We start from the raw sequence: 10000 nt of genomic DNA, 5'->3' as shown, positions 1-10000 counted from the left end.
TGTCTGAAGTATCCGGCGACGAGAGCCCTCGCACGGCTTTGGACTTTTTTTTTTTTTTAATAAAATCTATCTATCTATCTCTCTGTATCCATGTATATCTTTCTTTCTTCTGAGATTCTCGGAGGTCGACCAGTAGTCCCGACGGCACTTTGCCTTTGATGATCCCTCTCCAATTGTCCTAGGTCGACCAGATGTCCCTAACATATGGCGACGCGTACTTTACTTGATCCACCTGGTATTGACTTCTGGCTTTTTTTTTTCAATTTATTAATGATATATCTATAATATATTATATATCGACCAGTTGGAAAACGAGGTCGACTAGTTGTCCTATGCCTTACATACAAAGCAGTGACTGGTACTTGCAGTACTATGATTTTTTTGTCTTTGTTTCTTTCTCTTTTTTTTCGGAGCTGGGGGACCGAACCCAGGGCCTTGCGCTTGCTAGCTAGGCAAGCACTCTACCACTGACCGACTGAGCTAAATCCCCAACCCCAGTACTATGTTTCCGCCCCCCCCCTTTGGTTTACATTCAATCTCTCTCTCTCTCTCTCTCTCTCTCTCTCTCTCTCTCTCTCTCTCTCTCTCTCTCTCTCTCTCTGTGTGTGTGTGTGACAGGGGAGGGTCGGCCAGTTGTCCCTTCCATTATAAGCAAACTGAAGGTATCAATTGGTCAGCTGAATAGTTCTCTGCTTTCCATTGTTCTCACCATCTCTCCAGTCGTATTTTTTATAAATATTGAATATTAAATATATGTGTGGGGGGGGTGTGGTTGTGTGTGCATGAGTTCCTAGGTACGAACCTGAGGGAGGGAGGGAGGGAGGGAGGAGGGAAGGAAGGAAGGGAGGGAGGGAAGGAAGGTCGACCAGTCAGCCTCCTTTCTTTTTTTTTAAAGTTATTTCCTCTTCTTTTCCAGAATTATTTATTTTGTGTCTATGAGTACACTGTAACTATCTTCAGACACACCAGAAGAAGGCCTCATCCCATTACCGATGGTTGGGAGCCACCATGTGCTTGCTGGGGATTGAAAACTCAGGACCTCTGGAGGAGCGGCCAGGGCTCTTAACCGCTGAGACATCTCTCCAGCCCTCTTTTTCCAGTTTTAAATAAGCCTCGTTAGTTGAGCGATCTGGGGAGTTGCTTTTCTTTCCAATTTGTGTGTGTGGGGGGGGGGGCAGCAATGGATCCAGTATCCAATTCCCCTTTCTCTCGATAACATCTTATTACAGTAAGATGGCTCGATTTCATTTGCAATTACTTTCTTATTCTAGACGAAGGTTGATGAATAAATCTTCTTGTCGCTCCATGAAGGAGGGAATAAAATAATATTTGGCTAGGTCTATATTCCTTCATTTTTATTTCTCTTTGTTTCTTGTCCTTTCTTTAAAAGAAAGAGGTCAACAAATCGGTGTGTACCACCACCACCACCACCACCACCACCACCACCACCACCACCACCACCACCACCACCACCACCGAGTTGTAGGGATCCATTATGGGCCCCTGTCTGTCTGCCTGTCTGATTCATTCGTGTTTATTTAAACGTCCTCCAATGATGGTTGTGCAGTGAAAGAAATGCGTGCCCGAGCTCGAGCTCGTGCGCAAACACACACACACACACACACACACACACACACACACACACACACACACACACACCACACGGGGGGGGCAATGGGGGGTGAGGAGGAGGAGGAGGAGGAGGAGGAGGAGGAGGAGGAGGAGGAGGAGGAGGAGGAGGAAAGCTTGGGTTGGGTGGTTTGAGGATTTGAAGGTTTAGCCCTGCAATGTTCCTTACAACTTAAAAACTTTGTGACACACAAAGCGATATTCATTTTCTCCTTCTACTTTTCACTCTGTAGACCAAGATGGCAGACTATATCAGCCTTTGTGGAATGTGACCTTGTATTGCTTTGCCCTACTCTGCTCTGCTCTGCTCTGCTCTGCTCAACTTAACAGACGTGTTTTTGCTTTTGTTTATGATTTTTGCTTGCTTGCTCGCTCGCTCCCATGACTTGACTGTGGTTTCCCTTTCTATTACAGCACGGTGACCAGACTGCCTTGGGGTAATCAGAAAGGAGGCCAGAAGCAGTCTTTTTTCTGACGCACTGAGACTACATACCAGCAGATTTGGAGGAAAAGATATCCCTCTCTCCCTCCCTCCCTCCCTCCCTCCCTCCCTCCCTCCCTCCCTCCCTCCCTCCCTCCTTGACCCATTTTCCCTCTTTCCCGATACACTCAATAAATTTAAAGTAAATCAATGAATCAAGTCTCTAGTAATTTATTTGTTGGGATTTATTTGTTGGAAATTATCCCTCCACACCTTCGCCCCTCCCCCCACCACTCGAGGATGTCTCCCTCGGGGGGGGGGGCGGGGGGGTTGGGTGGACTCGTGTAGGCATACCTCTCCTCCCTTGGCTTTCCGGTCCACTTCGCTCCAGCATACCTAACTCTTTGGAAATGGTAATAGAGTTCATGACACACCCTCACAGAGAGAGGAAGAGTCCGATCGTTCACTGATTCGCTCTCAGCCAGCCTCGCCCTGACAGCTCAGGCATGTCTAAATCCGAATGTGGGCAATATTTACATGACTTGACTTGGTGCTTCTAACTTTTTCTCTCTCTTTTTTTTTTTCTTCTTTAGTATTTTTTTCTTTACCCTACAAACAGCACACTGCAGCTGTCTTCGGACACACAGCAGATCGATCCCATAACAGAGGGTTGTGAGCCACCATGGGAATAGAACTCAGGACCTCTGGAAGAACACAGTCAGAACTCTTAACTGCTGACTCCATTATTTCCGATTAATGTTTAATGTTTATTTTATTTTATTTTATTTTATTTTATTTTATTTTCGGAGCTGGGGACCGAACCCAGGGCCTTGTGCTTCCTAGGCAAGCGCTCTACCACTGAGCTAAATCCCCAACCCCAATGTTTAATGTTTAAATAAATAAACCTTGTAAAGAAATTAAGCATCTTAAAACCATAGGCATGTGCATCCCCTCCTCATTCGTTCATTCCCTCGCTCATTCATTCATTCATTCAGACAGACAGACAGACAGACAGACAGACAGACAGACAGACAGACAGACAGCAACCAAAGTCTAGCCTTTAACAAAGCAAGAAAGCATACCCTGCGGGACGCACAGATGAATTCCTGAGGCTTACCCTGCAGAGCTTACATGAGGCTTAGTAAAGGACTGACCTGTCAACAGCTACCTACATACGTTGAAAAGTCTACCTGGTATTGACGGATGATGACAAACTGTATGTGTGATACAAAACTGTATGTGTGGTTCCCCTTATAACTCATCTCGAAGAGCCCAGCTGTTGGGGCTCGTTCTTTTGGGGGGAAATGGAGGCTTTTCATCTTTCCCAAAGCTCCTCCTAGATCCTTTCTGTCCATCTGTCCATCCGTCCGTCCGTCCGTCTGTCCGTCCGTCCGTCCATCAAATTCTACCCTAGGCCTGCCCTTAGGTTGGTGGTCGTCCATTGAGTGCTAGTGACTTCTGACTTGTCTCTGTCTTCCCCTCTGAGAACTGTATTTAGATCTGATGCAGGCACGCAGGCAGGCAGGCAGGCAGGCAGGCAGGCAGGCAGGCAGGCAGGCAGGCAGGCCCTCCCTCGTTTTGAAACAGACAGACAGACAGACAGACAGACCAAAGGGTCAATGACTGACTGCACTTAAAGGGGCTGTTGACTCCTCTTTGGAGTTACCGCTGTTTAAAACTTGCTTGATAAAATAAAGTCATCGAATCCAAACTACGCAAAGGGGACACTATAACAAATTACGACTGCTTGTGTATATAGAAAACAGGGTTTTTTCTTTCCCTTATTCCATTATGTATGTTTGCTTTTCTTCAAGAATAAAACCGGCTAGGTGGTGCCTCGGAGACTTTATTTTTTTTTCCCCCCAGGAGTCCCTTCGGGCCCTGCCAGCGGGAGCCTGGACCTCTGAGGCCAGAGAGGGTGTGCTGTATCCCCGGCTCGCTCCCTCCCTCCTGGGATCAATCTAAAAAATGGACAGTTTTGGACACAAGCTTAAGTAATGTTCAGCTCATTCATGCAAGAGAGGTGTAGGAAGGACAACACCCCCACCCCCACCCCCACCCCCACCCCTACCCCCACCCGACCAAATAATACCCTAACCAATAAAAACTAGCTCCTTACTCCTCCGCCTGAGGATTTCTGCGGTCTCATGGTTTGTTCTTGGTTGTTGTTGTTGTTGTTGTTGTTGTTTTGTTTTGTTTTGTTTTGTTTTGTGTTTTTCAGACTTTAAGACAAATGTAGGGGTTGGGGATTTAGCTCAGTGGTAGACCGCTTGCCTAGGAAGCACAAGGCCCCGGGTTCGGTCCTCAGCTCCGAAGAAAAAGGAAGAAAAAAACAAAAACAATAAGACAAATGCTTGTTGTGATTCTCATTTCATTTCAAGGCTGCTATTCTCTAAATCAGAAGGACTCCCTTACAATTCTTCATGGGTAAACTTGCTTTACATCCCTGACATCAACAACAAAAAGAATTCAGAAAGTGGTGATGGACCAATCTGTTTGGGTGTTTCTTGCCTGCTTGACCTTGACTCGCACAAGAGAGCATAGAGAATAAAATAAAGTAGGTGGATGGAGAGATGGCACCGTCGTTAAGAGCACTGATTGCTCTTACAGCGGTCCTGAGTTCAATACCCAGCCAACACATGGCGGCTTGCAACCATCTGTAATTGTCAATCATGCCCTCTTCTGGGGTGTCTGAAGACACCTACAGGGTACTCGAATAGACATAAAACAAACAAACAAACAAACAAACAAACAAATCTTTAACAATTAAAAACAAAAAGAATAAAATAAAGCGAAGGACCCGCCTTGGAGACCTGCCCGGTATTGCTCCAGAGTCTACTTTTTAAAACACAGAGATAGGGGTTGGGGTTTTAGCTCAGTGGTAGAGTCCTTGCCTAGCAAGCTCAAGGACCTGGGTTCAGTCCTCAGCTCTGGGGGAAGAAAAAAAATACACACACACACACACACACACACACACACACACACACACACACACACACATATAGATAGATAGATAGAGAGAGAGAGAGAGAGAGAGAGAGAGAGAGAGTTTGACAGCAATAAAAAACAAAACAAAACCACTTTAAAATACAGAGATGTAAGGATACTCAGAGGGCTCAGAGGAAGCAACCAAGTGTTTGTTATATGGGTGCCAACAATATGGTTCATCTCTTCTTCTCTTCCACGTGGCATGGTGGCCAAGGTGGTGGGGAAACCACACAGTGAAAGGAATTGAACTACAGCACACAAGCAAGTCTCCCTCCCAGACATGAATAAAACTGAAATTAGGCTAAATGTACAATGAAAGGAAGCCAGGTGTTCGTGCATGTCTTTATTTCCATCATTCAAGAGGCAGAGGTGTTTAGAACTGTGTCTCTGTGAGATAGAGGAAGGCAGGCAGGCAGGCAGGCAGGCAGGCAGGCAGGCAGGCAGGCAGGCAGGCAGGCCTGATCTAGGTACTGATTTCCAGGTCTATGTGCAGACACCCCTGACTCAAATAAAGGAGTGAAAAGGAAAAAAAAAATACAATTCACCTGGAAGGGTCAGCCAGCCATCAGATGCAGTGAACTAGAAAATTGGGATTCTCAACTGAGGCCTGTTCCCTCCCTCCCTCCCTCCCTCCCTCCCTCCCTCCCTCCCTCCCTCCCTCCCTCCCTTCCTTCCTTCCTTCCTGGCTTACAGACAGCCAGGTCCAAGCCCAAAAGAGTCCAGCAAGGAGCTTAGAGACTATGAGAGAGTGCACAGGTGTTCTAGGGAGGAATCAGCTCACCACCCAGCATCCCCATTTGGGTTCTTGTGCAATCGACACAGGGAGATTGACAATCTGGAATTTAGTGAGAAATCAAACAAGGGACACAGAATGCAAAATATTTATTTACACAGCAAGTGGGTCAGTTGGATTAGCAAGCTAGGACACCCACCCCCGACCCCATCCCAGCCCCCTACCACTGCCGGGTCTCCCTTCCTTGTTATCCCTTTCTCATGCCTCCCTCAATATGGGCACACAGGACCAGGAACATGTTTCTCTCAAAAACGCGTTTTCTGCTGTGAACTCAGTCTGGCAGAGAGTGAGTGGGTGAAGGATCCCTAAAGACCAGAGGGTTTATTAGAGGAAGGCTACCTCACAGTGTTCTTCACACCAGGAACAACAACAACAACAACAACAACAACAACAACAACAACAACAGCAGCAGCAACAGCAACAGCAACAGCAACAGCAACAGCAACAGCAACAGCAACAGCAACAATGAATCAACAAATGGTGGACAGGAGATGAGCAGGGATGCTGGGGGGATGGGAGGGAGGGTAGGGCTGGTGAATCTGCACCTCCCTGAAGGTCTGCCTGTGAAATACTGGTTGATATATGCCTAGTTGAGGACAATATTCCCCTCTCCTGTGGTTTTCAATGGGAGATGACTTCATTGCCAGAGACTATGGAATTGTTTCCATTTTCCCCTTCAAGAACTGTGTTTAGATCTGTTACAGACAGGCTCTGGGTTTTGAAACAAACAAACAAACAAACACACACACACACACACACACACACACACACACACAACGAGAGAGAGAGAGAGAGAGAGAGAGAGAGAGAGAGAGAATAGAGAAAAACAGAGACAGACACAAGAGAATTTGATCTCTCTCTCTCTCTCTCTCTCTCTCTCTCTCTCTCTCTCTCTCTCTCTCTTTCTCTCCCCCTCCCCCTTCCCCTAGTTTCTCAGACTGGGTTTCTCTGTATTCGTCTGTAGGGCGGGAAGGACTGAAACTCTCAGATTCACCTTTCTCTGCCTCCCTAGTGCTGCTTTGATGGTAGTTTGGGGAGATTGGGATAGGAAGTAAAAAAGCTTGAGTGCTGATATCAAAGCCTCCCCTCCCCCCCACATGCATGCATGCACACACACACACACACACACACACACCCCTACCTGTCTCCTTCACACAGTTATTAAAAACTTTTTAACTGTGATCTAGAAAGTGTCTAGATCATAGCTTCAGAGTCAGCACATCCTCTCCATACAGAAGACACTGACTGACTGACTGACTGACTGACTGACTGACTGACTGACGGACGGACGGACACACACACACACACACACACACACACACACACACACACACACAAATACATATTTATATATTTAAAATGATGCTTAAAAAAAACCCGTCTTCCTCTATAACGGAGGTTTAAAGGGAATCTGGCTGACAGCACGTTTTTGTGGTGTTTTAATTCCTTTTTTTTTTTTTAACCAAATAGGAGGGAGATCTGTTGTCCCTTTTATTAAAAGCCAAAGTATTAAGTGGCGAGCCGATGTTTCAACTTTCACCATTCTGTTCCTTTCACCAAAAAGAGGGGGTTCTTTGGCTTTTCCTTTCCTTTTTGAAACAAAACGAAAGGAGGAGCTCGACCAGTTGGCCTAGCTTCCCTGTTCCTTTTCCCTCTTCCATGGTATGCTCGATGAAATAAAGTAAACAAATGAAGTTTCTAGTTATGTATTTGTTTGGGAGACCCGAACTATCTCTCAAGAGAGAGTTGCGGGTGTTGGGGATTTAGCTCAGTGGTAGAGCGCTTGCCTAGCAAGCGCAAGGCCCTGGGTTCGGTCCCCAGCTACGGAAAAAGAAAAAAAAAAGAAAAAAAAAAGAAAGAAAGAAAGAAAGAAAGAAAGAAAGAGAGAAAAGAAAAAAAGAAAAGGAAAAAAAAAAGAGAGAGTTGCATCTCCCCGCCGCCCCCCCCCCCACACAAGGCCTCCTCCCTGTATGTGGGGGGAGGGGGAGGGGTGGACAGGAGCTAGCTGAGAGGGGGTGGGGTGGGGCGGGGCTGGAGAATATGCAGGTCCCTGAAGGTCAGTCGGGGAAGTACTGCTGCTGCCCTAGCACGCTTCAGTGCCTCTTTAGAGTTTAGAGTTTTCTAAAGTTTTCTGCCTGAAATCAGCGAGTGATGATTTCACTGTGAAATGATGTCTGATCATCGCTCTCGCTGTCCTGTCAGGGCTCCGGCTCCTGGCAAAAGTCTGACTGAAGGAAACCTTAGTTAGACTCACACCCAGCTGTTTGGAAATGGTAATGGAGTTGATAGCACACCCTGGGGGAAAGAGGCAGACTCCCTTTTTGCTCACTCTCAATTCCCAGCCTCGCCCTGCCAGCTCGGGGATTTCTAAGTAAGGGTGAATCTGGACCATATATGTACAGGGTTTGGCGTTTCTGATTCATGTTTAATGTTTAGTTAAATAAAGCTTGTCAAGGGCTGGAGAGATGGCTCCGAGGTTAAGAGCACTCACCGCTCTGCTCTTCCAGAGGTCCTGAGTTCGATTCCACAGAAACCACATGGTGGCTCACAACCCTCTGCAAAGGGATATCCCATGCACTCTACTGCCCTGTGTATGTGAAAAGGGCTTTAGTGTACTCAATGTAAGTGAAAATAAATAAGTAAACCTTTAAAAGAATGAAACAAAATGAAGCTTGCAAAGAAATTGAGCATCTTAAAATGCCAGGCACGTTTATCCGCTCCTTTTATTTTATTTCGTGTGTGGATCACATAACCACAGAGGTGGTTCCCCTTTCCTTAACCTCGACAGCCCAACTGGGACAGAAGTGCAAACTATCATCTACCTATCTGGGAGTGGAGTGGTTGGATACAGGGAGATGGAGCATTTGCAGTTAGTAAAGTTCTGATGTCGGTTTTTATTTCCTTTCATTTTTGGATAGATATCGGGAGCCTTTTTTTTTTTAAGTTCAAATTTTGTTTTCTGTGCAACATTCTGATCATAGTTTCCCATCGCAAAGCTCTTTCCAGATCCTTCCTCCCCATCCACCACCCCGTACTAACCCAGGCCTGCCTTTAGATGTGGTTGATGCATACCCAGGTGAGTCTCCATTGGAGAAAGGACGATATTCCCATCTCCTATGACTGTCAATGGCCGATGACCTAAATGCCAGTGACTTCGGACTTGACTCCATTTTCCCCTCTGAGAACTGGGTTTGGATCTGTTGAACGCAGGCAGGCCCTCGGTTTTGAAACAAACAAACAAACAAACAAACAAACAAACAAGCAAACACACCAAAAAATATTTAAAGCAGGCAACAACTGCCTGCACGCCAAGAGACTGTTGACTCCTCTTTGGAGATAGTACGATGTGAAACTTGCTTAATACAGTAGAGTCCACACAACACAAAGGGAACACTTTAACAAATTATGAAGGAGAGAGGGGGGGGGTATGTTTATCTACCTCCTCTTGTTTCTCAGACTAGAGATTTCATCTTCCTCTGTCTCTCGAGTGCTGGTGGCTTTGCTGCTGGTTTGGGGGGGGGGGTTGGGATAGGGATAGGAAGAGAAAAGGCTTGAGTGCTGATTTTAAAGCTCTCTCTCTCTCTAAAGCTCTCTCTCTCTAAAGCTCTCTCTCTCTCTCCCCCCCTCCTTCTCTCTCTCTTTACACACACACACACACACACACACACACACACACACACACACACACACACACACACACACTGGAGAGGAAGACAGGAAGACCTATCTAGATGCAACGTGAAGAAGGCCTATGTCAGATGAGTTAATGGCTAGGGAACTGTTAGCTGGCTAGTCTGCCATTTTGTTGCAGTTGCTAGTATTATAAGGACACTTTCTCATTGGTTGTTTCTGCTGTTGCTGCCAGAATTCATTACATATTCTGTTAGGCTCTTCTGTGTGATAACACACTCAGAAACCGAACACTGTAGGAGTCAGTCTAACTGCTTTCTTTGTTGTCTAGTTACCCGCAATAATCTTGGACCTGAACTGAACACCCAGCAGCACTTCCCGCACCCACCCATGTATAAGCTTTTATAACCTGGACCACCAACACTAGAGCGACAGGGCAGACAGAGACTATTTGGAACCGGACTTCCATTTTGAGTTTTTGTTTGTGTTCTTGTTTTTTTCTCCTGTCCTGTCCTGTCCTGTCCTGTCCTGTCCTGTCC

The 10000-nt window shown here is 46.2% G+C and overlaps 1 long non-coding RNA gene across 2 annotated transcripts in view; it reads left to right on the top strand.

Moving 5' to 3' along the window:
* Positions 1-2127, top strand: part of LOC147997290 (uncharacterized) — an 18370-nt gene extending 16243 nt beyond the window's left edge. Inside the window, exons 2-3 of one of the 2 annotated variants that reach the window (XR_015648016.1) lie at positions 917-1115; positions 2044-2127. This is a non-coding gene — a long non-coding RNA (uncharacterized LOC147997290). Of the gene's footprint in view, positions 1-916; positions 1137-2043 lie in introns of both variants that reach the window. The other variant, XR_015648014.1, reaches the window with a different exon arrangement.
* The last annotated feature ends 7873 nt before the right edge of the window (positions 2128-10000 follow it).

Source organism: Rattus norvegicus, unplaced genomic scaffold, assembly GCF_021556685.1.
Source record: "Rattus norvegicus strain SHRSP/BbbUtx unplaced genomic scaffold, alternate assembly SHRSP_T2T unassigned-0000193, whole genome shotgun sequence".
NCBI lineage: Eukaryota > Metazoa > Chordata > Mammalia > Rodentia > Muridae > Rattus > Rattus norvegicus.
The sequence above is the reverse complement of the archived record's forward strand: the minus strand, read 5'-3'. Positions and strand labels throughout refer to the sequence as shown.